Below are 11,988 nucleotides of genomic sequence, written 5' to 3' on the forward strand. Positions count from 1 at the left end.
GGAGAGGAGAGGAGAGGAGAGGAACCAAAGGCTATCTTTAGGTAATGTGGATCCATAAGTGAAGATGAACGACACTGCCAGGATGAAGAGGTGTGTTTCTAAGATTGGCAGGGAGTCACTTCAGAGGCTCTGGAGACGAAACTCCATGTTGATAAGAATCTGTGGCTTAACAGAAATGAAACCAGCATAACTCATTTACTCTACCCTGTTTTTCTTCTACCTGTCTCAGGAGCTATGCAGTATAATTTTATGTCTGATACTTACCTCTACGTTCTTCATACACCTTCATGTATTCATTTGATGTTCAATGTAGGTAAGGCAGGTTTTACAAACACTTAAACACAGGAAGATTTTAATTTTAAACAAAGCAAACTAATGTGTCACTAGAGACATTTTATCCTACTTCTACTTCTTCAAACACCTCCTTCTGTCTTCACTTGAAAATGCCTCTCCTGTCCATTCACCTTCACTTCACTAAAGCCAAGGCAGCCGTCTTCTGTCTCAAGGTATTAGCAGAGTTAATCTCCATCAATTTCTGTTGGGGTCCCTCAGCTGTAAAATATTGGAGCCTGCCACGGGAGACTCAACTCACGCCTGTTGTGTCTGAACCAAAGACTCACTACTATGAGTAGTGAGTTTCCAGAGGAAGCTACACCTACAGGCTGGCACATATACAACTTGAGGACATCTGTTGTTGACCTCCTCCCTCACTGTAGACTGTGTCTCCAGTCACTCCCCTGAGCTGAGACCTGTGGGATGCCCTGAGTCTCCACCTTCAGCCCAGCAGCCAGCTACCCTTGGACTTCTCCCTTGACTTTGTTCGGACTTTTCTTGACTCCTCCCGAATCCCTTATGTTATTCAAATGTCATTGTAACCTAGAGATTCAGTTATGCTCTCTTGTATATAAATGCTGAACCCCCAAAGTAAAGGAGAGCCTTGACTGGAAACCCTCAACTTGGCTCCGTGTCCTTTTGTTCTCGAACTCTGTGTTTCAGGTCTCCTTTCTCCCTTCGGTCGAGGCAGAACCCGGTTCATGAAACTGCGGGACAGTTTCAAATTTCACATCCCAGACAACAGACTTTGCTATCTATTATTCCTCGTTGCAGAGGTTGGGAAATGAAGGTTGGAAAGTGTCGAAATGTGACTATGTACAAATCAACCTGCCACATCTGGCTTTCTCTGCAAAACAGAAAATGATGCCTATACCTCTAACCTAATAGGACAAGCACAGATCTAACTAAACAAAGTTTTTAAAGCTACCAGACTTCTGTACCATTAAGACAGTGTGGGAATGATAGTCTAGAAACAAATGTGATGTAGAGGGCAACAGTAAGACAAAGTATTTACAGCAAAGGGTAGCATTTCATTCTCTCTTCATTTCTTTACAGTGGCTTCTTTGTGAAAATTCAATCCACTAATAAAACTAGGCCAAAGCTCACCAGCTTGGTGAATTCTTCCTTTATTCCCTAAAAGTGATAAACCTCCCTGCATGAGATAACCTGATGACTTGTGAATGGAGTTAGCAGATCCCTTAGTTTCATGAACTGTCTGGGTGAACTAGGAAGCAACTGGTAAAATAAAGCAGGAGTCACTCAGACATGAATACACCTACATTGAAACAAACACCCATCCCTCAGCCTTGGTGGTCAGAACCCAGGAAATTGTGATCTCTATGCCAACTCCTACTCTTTCAATTCCCTTACAGTTTGCAAGTCCTCTTCTGCAGTGGTGGCTCTTTTGCACAAGATATCCCACTCGTCTGGGCTTGATAGTTCTTTCTTTATGTGATATGTAGCCTTCAGACCTGGACTTTATCACTTCCCAAGGGACCCCCTTCCTGCCACTCTGACAAGGTTAACTCTCCACAGTCGAAGTTCTCAGAGCACCTGGCAGTACCCCCACTGGAGTGCAGCTTTGCATCTGTATGTCTATTTAAGTAATAATCCTCACTACACCGGAAGCTTCAGGAAGGTAGAAACCACTGTCGCTGTTCTCTACTCTGTTCCTTTTACCCAAGAAAGTTCCTGGAACATGGCTGTTACTTAATAAATAGTGAGTGAGGAGACGAATAATGATCTACAAATATTTCAACAAGCATTGAACCAGGAGTTCCAGATCACTGGAGTCTATCTCTGACTTATTATTTTGCTTTTAATTTTCCTGTGTTTAAGTGTCTATAAGGGCATTTGAACATCAAATGAATACACAAGGGTGTATGAAAAATGTGCAGATAGGTGCCAAACAAAAACACTACGGGGGCTGGTGAGATGGCTCAGCGGGTAGGAGCACTGACTGTTCTTCCAGAGGTCCTGAGTTCAAATCCCAGCAACCACATGGTGGCTTATAACCATCCATAATGAGATCTGACATCCTCTTCTGGTGTGTCTGAAGACAGCAACAGTATACTTACATATAATAAATAAATAAAATATTTAAAAAAAACACTACATAGCAACTGAGACAGGTGAAAAGAAAAGGTATAATAAATGAGTTGTGCTGGTGTCACTTCTGTTAAGCCACAGTTTTATATTGATATGAGGTTTCTTCCTCAGAGCCGTTGTTTATAGCTTTGTGGTTCACTGATCTATCATAGAAAAAGATCCTTGGGCTGGAGAAACAGCTTAACAAGAAAGAACACTTGTTATTTCAGAAGACCTGGGTTGAGTTCCCAGCACCCACATGGTAGCTCACAGTATTTACTATGACTTCAGTTCCAGGGAATAAAATTTCCTCTTCTGACCTCCAAAGGCATCAGGCATGCATGTGCACATACATGCATATAGGCAAACACTCACATAAGGGGAAATAAATATATACTGTAGAAAGTTTAAATATGTGGTGCACGGCTGAGTCTTTAGTTATCTAAACATTGAAAATCATTTTTCTTTGTGCCACAGACAAGTGGGTTTGTGAAGTCACAGGGATTTATCACTTGACATAAAACTATTCTCTTTATAGCTCAAAATACTTAAGAATTTCTTGAGAACCACGTAACTATTTTTCTTTTCTCACAGCAGATACTTATACTTTATAAATTGTGGAATATTATTAAAACTCAAAAAGTAGAGGAAGTTTTCAGGCAAAAAAATTCACTAATGATTGATTAGTTTGTTGTTTTGGTTCAGTTTCATAACATAATATATCCTTAAAATGTCACAATATTAACCTGTACAACAACAAGTGATTACCACTTACTATATCTGCATTTCAACTTTCAACTGCTCATAAGAGTAGCACTAGTAAAAGGGACTAGCTTGGTGTAAACTACAGAATGCATGCAACGATAGACAGTGAGATTGGACTATCCTTAAAGAGAACATGAAAATAATTTGGCTACATCTACTTCTGATTCCCACAGTCATCAAGAATCAGAAAGTTAAATTCGAATTTATATATCTATTAAAAGAGTAAAAGATATTTTAGATTCTTCTTAAGATATAATTAGTTTATTTTCTGAAAAAGAGCAACTATGAAGCATCAGTCATGTATAAATGACAGTAAGTAATGAGAATATACTAACAGCAATAACACTTTGTATGCTATTAGTGTCTGTTTCTTCACTTGACTACCACGGTGATCCTACTGTGTTAGTGTTTTCATCTCACAACAGAAGAAAATTGAGGATCTAAGGACATTCAAAACAAACTAAAAACCCCTCAGTATTTTAACAGTATCTTTCACAAGTACCTTCTAACCTGAGTTAGAGCTGCGTACAATCTTCTAACAGGAGTTAGAGCTGTGTTCAATCTTCTAACAGGAGTTAGAGCTGCGTACAGAGTTAGAAATATGTACAATCTTCTAACCCGAGTTAGAGCTGAGTTCAATCTTCTAACAGGAGTTAGAGCTGAGTTCAATCTTCTAACAGGAGTTAGAGCTGAGTTCAATCTTCTAACAGGAGTTAGAACTGCCTACAGAGTTAGAACTGCATACAATCGGCTCTTGAGTTAAGTTCTCAGCACTGGCCATTCGACACGCTACTGGAGACATATCCCAAAATTCAGCTACAAATCATACCTATCTATCTCAACACACATCCATTTGTAATATGACTCTATTGTTATTTAATTGTGATTTTAAAAGAAAAGGTTTTGATTAAATAAAACTTATCAATTCTTTTTACTGTTCAGCTTTTTGGCTTCAGAGTGAATTCTCCCAAGGATTTAAGTTAGAAATAATGCCAATTCATATAAGCTATTTCAGAAAACAGAAGGCAAGCAAGCATTTTTCAACTCAACAGACAGGGCTAGTATCGCTATAACATCAAGTTAAATACATTAAGGGCAAAGCAATCCGTGTGCTAGTATCCCTTGGGAAAATGTGCAGGGAACCTTAAAAAATACTAGGAAATGATAAAATGACAAACTAAGTCCAGAAAAAAAAGGTTCCTGTAATCCTGACTAACGTAATGACAGTGTAAGACCGCTTAATGCTCCAAACCCCCTAAAGTGCTTTACTATTAACAGGCTGTCTATGACCATTTCAATAAATAAATAAATACCCTTCAATTCATGATTTAAAAACAATAATAAAACCCAGCCAAATATGCATGAAAAATAACTTCTCTAAAATAATAAGGTATTTAGCAAACACCTACTATTTGATTACGATTAGGACAGAAGACTGAAAGTTCCCATGTGGATCTCTCCAGCTGCAGTGCCTGCTAAGCTCCTGGAAGCACAGGGAGGAGGAAAGGAAAGGACTTAGGAAACAGCTCACCAGCAGTTCTCAAGGGCAGCCATTAAAGTCCCATAGTTACTCCCACTGCACACAGAATAAAATGTAATCCCTTAACTAAGGTATATTCACACGTAATTACACGATTTGGCTTCTATTCTTCACTCACCATGACCTAGGCTCAGGCAGCTTGTTTCTCAAGGTCATTACTGTTTTTGAGACACTCTGCACTGTCTGCCTAAAATGTGCTTTTCACAGTTGGTTCATTCTTCTTACTCAAGTGCTAAGTTGAGTGACACACCATTTGAAATGGTCTATTAAATAACCTTTATACCTTATTCTACTTATTACTGCTATCAAATTAAACTTTCTTAGACTGAAGAGTTGGCTCAGAACTTGAGCACTAGCATAACTTTCATAGAAGACCTAAGTTCAATTCCCAGCACCCATATCAGGTGGCTCACAAGGACCTGTAACTCCAGCTCCAGAAACTCTGACACCTCTAGCTTCTGTGGTCAACTGCATTCCCTGCACTCGTGTGCACAAACCACACACACACACACACACCATAATTTAAAAATAATAAAAATAAACCCAGTTTAAAAATGTAACTTCTTGTTTCCTAGAGCATTTTAGCTAAGCAACAGAATCACTGTCACATTTGCTCAAACACACCTTCAAGCATTTCGGTACTTTAAGGTAGTCATTTATATGAGCACAGAAGACAAGTCTATAAACGTGGGTAAGATAGTCAGGCCCATAGTTCTGGTGGGGTAGGCAGGAAGAAAGGGAATGTGAGGCAGATCCTTAGATGCAGCTTAACATCTTCTAACACTAAGCTTTCAGCCATCAACCCCAAATTGCTTGGTTACAAATGCCCCAGAAGAGCAGCTGGAACTTGTAGCTGTTAAAGACGAGCCAAGGGTGAGACTTTAAACCATCTATAGACCTAAAGGATAAATTGATGACAGTAAGTATTAATACAATTAGCTATTCCTTCCTGGCCTAAAGCTAACAAAAGCTAAAAAGATTCACTTACAGTAATAAATACAGTTAGCTCTTTCTTCAAATACCTGTTCAGAGTTCTGGCTCCCATAGAACAGCCTTTGACTACAAAGCTAAACCAACAGCAATAAAAGTCATAAGGATTTCTTCTTAGGCTGTGCATTCTCACACCCAAAGCCTATGTCATACTGGGCAGAAAGCAATTTCGTATGTTAGGTTTCAAACCTTGGACAAATGGCTGAGGTGCCTACTTAACATATCAAAATGTACACTGGATCTCCCTGGAGTCCTTCAGACTCTACCTGTTTCAGGGCTCTCCTGGCTGGCACACCCCACTCTCTAAACTCTCCAGCCCAGGGGGCTGGGCTGCCCTCTACTATACAATCCAAACATTTTGGTTACCTGCTTCCTTGAGCCTTCTGACTGCGGCACCCGGTTCCCCTCTCTTCCCTCTCCCCAGGTGGCACAGCTCAAGGTCATGTCCACTCTGGACACTCCCAGATGCCCCTGCCTCAGCTCTGTTCTCCCACATATCTATAAGAAACCTTCTCCTCCACCATTCCAGTAATGTCCTCTGTTCTCCCTTTTTTCATTCAATATTCACTTTAATACATGTTACATTCAGCCAAGACTCAGGCCAGTTCTCTGTTCTTCCCTTCATCAGCCCTCCTTGCTATTCTCTCAAAATGGGCTTTACTTTCTTACTGTCATTTCATTTAAAAATTACTCAATAGCTCTCCCTGTAATCTGTTTCATGTTCTATCTGGAAGGTGCCCTAGGGAAGGTGTTCCTAATCTTAGACTGCCTCACCCAAGTATCTGGGCAACTTCCCAGTTCTCTAGTAACAGATACTGTTAAATGACAGGGTGCAGAAGACCTAGAGATTATGGCTTCTTGGTTTGACTTTTGATTGACAGCTGCTCTGTTCTGGGGCCCTTTATGTCAACTGTGGTTGACACTATGAATCCTAAGTGCTCCAGGATTATTGAACATATACAAATACAAGATAAATAAAGGATGAAAATCACAGCTCAGTGGTAGAGTACTTGTCCTGTAATCAATCTTTACTGTACACACAGGAGCATTTAAACACACACACACACACACACACACACACACACACACACACACACACACACACTGAGGTATATACTTATGATCCAAGCCACCCATGAGGCCAAAGCAGGAGGATCACTGAGCCAAGGAATTCAAAACAAGCCTGGGTGACCTCTCAAAAACAAGCAACCAACTATGTCAGGAAGAAAAGGCTGAATAACAAATGGTATCTATAACATGAGTCACAACTGTTTCATGGATAAGAATGATCTTTATATAAATGAAGACTCAAAAAGACAATGGAGGAAGAAGCATCGAGGACGACCCTCAGATGGATCAAAGCAGTGCACCACTGTATTCCCAAGCTCAGTGCCAATGTCCCCTGCCATGCCCAAAAGGCAGGCTGAAAGGGATGCCAAAGGAGATAAAGGCAAGGTGAAGGACGAGCCACAGAGAAGATCTGCAAGGTTGTCTGCTAAACCTGCTCCTCCAAAGCCAGGAAGGTACCCAAAGGGAAGAAGGGGAAAGCCAATGGTGGTAAGGATGTGAATAATCCTGCAGAGAATGGAGACTCCAAAACAGATGAAGCACAGAAAGCTGAAGGTGCTGGAGATGCCAAGTAACATGTGTGCATTTTTGATAACTCTGTACTTCTGGTGATTGTACAGTTTGGAATACTATTTTTCACCAAGTTCTATAAGAGCGCTGAATTTTGTTTTGTTTTGTTTTGTTTTAAGCTATATTGTTAGCACACAAAACACTTCATTGCTTGGGGGAAAGATCGTGTGTCACTAACAAAATATCTCCCAAGCTGGACTAATGATGGAAAACATTTTTCCCTGATAATTTTGAAAGGCTCCTGTTGGCTCCCAGGAGAGACATCCTGGTCTTGGCCTAAGTGGCCATCATGGCAAAAAATGCCTTGTGGCTCGGGAAAACTTTATATTCCATTTTTATATTCTCCTCCCCCTATACCATCAATATAGACTAATTCCCTTAAAACCAGAGACCTGCTGGAACATGACCCCCCAAAAATTGGTTTTCCAGTCTATTGGGCATTTGAGTGTTCTCAGAAGAGCACTGGTTCCTTTTATAAAGGACTGTGGCTCTTCAGATTGATAATTCTGCTATTTTCATTTCCTGAAATGAAATGAAAATATTGTGAAAAGCTGTTAAACACCATCCTTAATGTGAGATGTCAACCCTCACTTTAAGCTACTTCCTCCTTTACAAAGCATTGAATGAAGACTTCATTGGGCTTTATAGTGGCTTTCTGATTTTGGTAGTCTAAACAAGAAGGGAATTTGGAAGTTCTTGTATACTACTGATTGTCTGCCCATGTCCTACCTGATATACCATGGTTGTTTATGAAAAGTATCCTTAATAAAGCTGGTTACAGTTAGGCTTGGGGTGGGGGGAGACCATAGAGTTAGATAAGAAGAGGGGAGCAGAGCAGTCCAGAGAATTAGAAGTACTGTCCCAAAAATGCTAAGGAAGGAGAAACCAAAAACTATCATAGGAATAAACTAGGTGAGTTTGGCTGGAAGCTAAGGCTGGAATAGATAACAGTAGGGGGAAAGGATGAATTTCTGATAGCAGTAGGAGTGCTTGGTACCTGTGGATTATTACATTTACATGGTCTTTATTTTCTCACTGAAACAACCTCAGGAGAAAGGATGCCAGAGAAGGCCCTGTGTGGCAGCAGTGTCTAAGACAGACAATTCTGTCACTAAGGGATGAGGAAGCAGGGACACTTGTTAGGAACATTTAACCACAGCTAATAAGAGTACCAGTCAAAGTGGTGCAAGGCACCACATGCTTACACACACTCACTAAATCATAGCATGATCCAGTCATGTACTGTCATGTTGCAGCAGCTGCATCTTTCCTGTTATGCTAGTCAAAGAGTCATAGGATAAATGTCAAGGAGTTCCAATTAGCATGTTTTTGCTCATATTCAAGAACAAGAATAGGATGGACTCAAATCACCCTCCTTCTTGGAGAGAGAAAGACCCAAGAGCTACTGGTAGTTGATTCTAGAGATAAGAATCAGTTTTGTTCACTGTGTGGCCCCTGGTAGGGTGACACAGCTCTAGAGAATGGCTCCACACCCATAAGTATGGGTAGAACAAACTGAACTTGTAGATGATTTTTTTTTTTAAAAGAGAGAGGAAGTGATGGGAGTTGGAATGGGGTAGGAAATCAGGGTGGACCTGAGAGGAGATAGGGAGAGGAATGAGAGGAAAACACAGTGCAGTTGTGTATGGAATTCTCGAAACACTAGGCATGACAGCACACCTCACTGCTATAAACCTAACACCTACAGAGCAAACAGGCAGATTCCCAGAGCATGATGACCAACCAGTGAGGCAGAAGGAGTAAACTTCAGGTTCAGCAAAAAATCCTGTCTCAATAATACAGTGACAGAGGTCACCTGATGTCAACCTCTGGCCTTTGCACACACCCCCCAAAACTTAGATGAAATGGACCTTCTCCTTGAATATATGAACTACCAAAAAACAAACAAACAAACAAACAAAGACCCAAATATAGCCCAGTACCTATTTAAGAATTGGGTTTGCACTTAGAAAACTCTTCACCAGGATGACTTCACTGCCAACTTGACTAATCATTCCAGGAGAAAACAACGGCAGTTTTTCTCAATTTATTTCAGAATCTGAACTAGAAGAAAACATTCCCCAAACTGTTTCACAGGTCAAAAATCATCCTAATGTAGAAGCCAGAAAATTAAGTAACAGAGTAAGAGAAATAGATACTATTATTCCTCATGAAGAGAGAAAGAGATGAAAAGGATTCTTAGCAGTATGTGAGCAAATACTACACCATAGAAGGTGTATGTGGTATCTAACAGTCAACTGATACAAATCGCCATCACAGCCAACTCCATAGGAATGAGTAATGATGAAACAGCACCTGATGGGACTCATGTCCAAAAGCTAGAGGGAGCTGGAAACAGAACAGGCATCCTGTCACTGATGCAGCTGACATCATATTTAATCATGAAAGGTGGAACACTTTCCCTCAACACTGAAACAAGACAGAGTCATACCCAAAGCCTTAGTTAATATGATAACCAAAATACATAAGCTATTATCCACAGATGATTATAATATTAAAAAAACACCAAAGCTTCTACCAAAAGAAACATAGACAGAAAGAGAAAACCCAACTCTTTGAGTATATGAATTCAGCAAAGCTGCCAGACAAGGACAATACATAAAAATTGACTGCGCTTCTAGGAATGATCTAGAATCTAATGGATTTGCTTGTTTTTCTTTCTTTCTTTCTTTCTTTCTTTCTTTTTTTTTTTTTTTTTTTTTTTTTTTTTTTTTTTTTGGTTTTTCGAGACAGGGTTTCTCTGTATAGCCCTGGCTGTCCTGGAACTCACTCTGGAGACCAGGCTGGCCTTGAACTCAGAAATTCGCCTGCCTCTGCCTCGCAAGTGCTGGGATTAAAGGCATGAGCCACCACCACCCGGCATTTTTCTTTCTTTTTAAAAAGAGAATTATTATATATATATGTATACATATATACATATATGTATAAGCTGTCTTTAGACATACCAGAAGAGGGCATCAGATCCCATTACAGATGGTTGTGAGTTACTGGGAATTGAACTCAGGACTTCTGAAAAAGCAGTCAGTGCCCTTAACCACTGAGCCATCTCTTCAGCCCAACTTGTTATTCTTAAACATTTATCATTTACAGAGCTGGAGAGATAGTTTAGTGGTTAAAGAGCACTTGTTGCACTTACAGAAGACCAAGGTTCAGTTCCCAGCACCCACATGTGGGCTCACTACCAGTTCAAAACGATCCAAGTTGACCAACTCAGGCTCCATACATGTAGTACACATACATATATATAGGCAAAATGTTTATATAGATAAAACAGAATAAATGTTCTTAAAAATAAGTATCATTCACAATAGCACCGAGCCATAAAATACTGATGTAAATCTAACACAGAGATATAGAATCTGCATAGCAATAAATGAAAACCTTAAGAGGGAAAGAGACCAAGGAACTGGTAAGTAAGCAGAGGAGCCAGGAGACTGAGTGTTATTAATATGCATCCACTGCTAACTACTAAGAGCCAGTGAGAATTCCTGAAGGGCTTAAGACACACATTAGCAAGCTGATTCTAAGCCATGTGTAGCTACACAAAGGATGAGCACCATGAGTCTAGCAAAGGTGCCAAGGCAACACAAGGTAGATGGGATGGCCTTTTCAATACCTGGGGAGAGAAGAAGACACTCGTGTGTAAAACACAACCTCAAGGAATATTTCAAGCTTTATTAAAAACAACAACAACAAAAATCCCTAACTCAGCTGGCTGTGGTGGCTCACACTGTTAATTCCAACATTTGAGAGACAGATACAGGATCTCTATAAATTCAAGGCCAGCCCAGTCCACACAAAGCAAGTTCCAGAACAGCCAGGAAGGATTTCACAGAGGAAACACCAAAAACAAAACAAAGAAACAAAAAACAAACTAATTCAAAATACATCACAGACCTAAATATAACATCCCAAATCACAAAGCTTGTGGAAGAAAAATCCAAAGAGAAACCTTAGTGTTGACATCATTCTCCCACAGTGGGTCTTGACTGCACTGCATCCTCCATAGTATTTCACACACAAGGCCCCCAGACAGACTCCTGCTGCCACTGCCTGAGCGGCTCCACTCAGGAGGAGCCCCTCAAAGTGCCTTGCTGTGCTTTGACAACAAACTCAGGAAAAAAGGGATGTGTTCTCAAGGTAAAATACTAATTCTGAAGACTATGTAAGAAAGGAATATAAAACGTTTCCCTAGTCATTTTAACACCAAGAACATGTTGAAATACTAATGTGCTGGACAGCTGAGTTAGATAAAAGACATTAAATTTAATTTCAAATGTTTCTTTTTATTTGCTGAAATGTAGTTACTAGAACATTTAAATTTAAAATGTTGCCTTCCATTATATTTCATTTAAAAATGTTTTAAATTTTTTACTTTATATTCAGGAGTGATTGTCTGCCCATGGAGGCCTGAAAAGGGCAACAGATCCTCTGAAACTGGAGTTGCATATGCATGATTGTGGGTTCTAGGAATGAAACCTGGGTCCTCTGGGGTGCTCTTTACCCCCCAGCATCTCTCCAGCCCCTTCCATTCTGTTTCTATTAGACAGAGCTGCTGTAGGAAGTTAAGAATGCCAGTCATGGCCAGGCAGTGGTGGCACACACCTATAATC

The 11,988-nt window shown here is 40.2% G+C and overlaps 1 protein-coding gene and 1 pseudogene across 14 annotated transcripts in view; one reads left to right on the forward strand and one right to left on the reverse strand.

Moving 5' to 3' along the window:
• The window catches only part of Hmbox1 (homeobox containing 1), a 138,504-nt gene that overhangs the window by 107,646 nt on the left and 18,870 nt on the right, over positions 1-11,988 (reverse strand). The window lies entirely within an intron of this gene.
• LOC116085267 lies at positions 7,124-7,359 on the forward strand (annotated as a pseudogene).

Source organism: Mastomys coucha, unplaced genomic scaffold (assembly GCF_008632895.1).
Source record: "Mastomys coucha isolate ucsf_1 unplaced genomic scaffold, UCSF_Mcou_1 pScaffold9, whole genome shotgun sequence".
Lineage (NCBI taxonomy): Eukaryota > Metazoa > Chordata > Mammalia > Rodentia > Muridae > Mastomys > Mastomys coucha.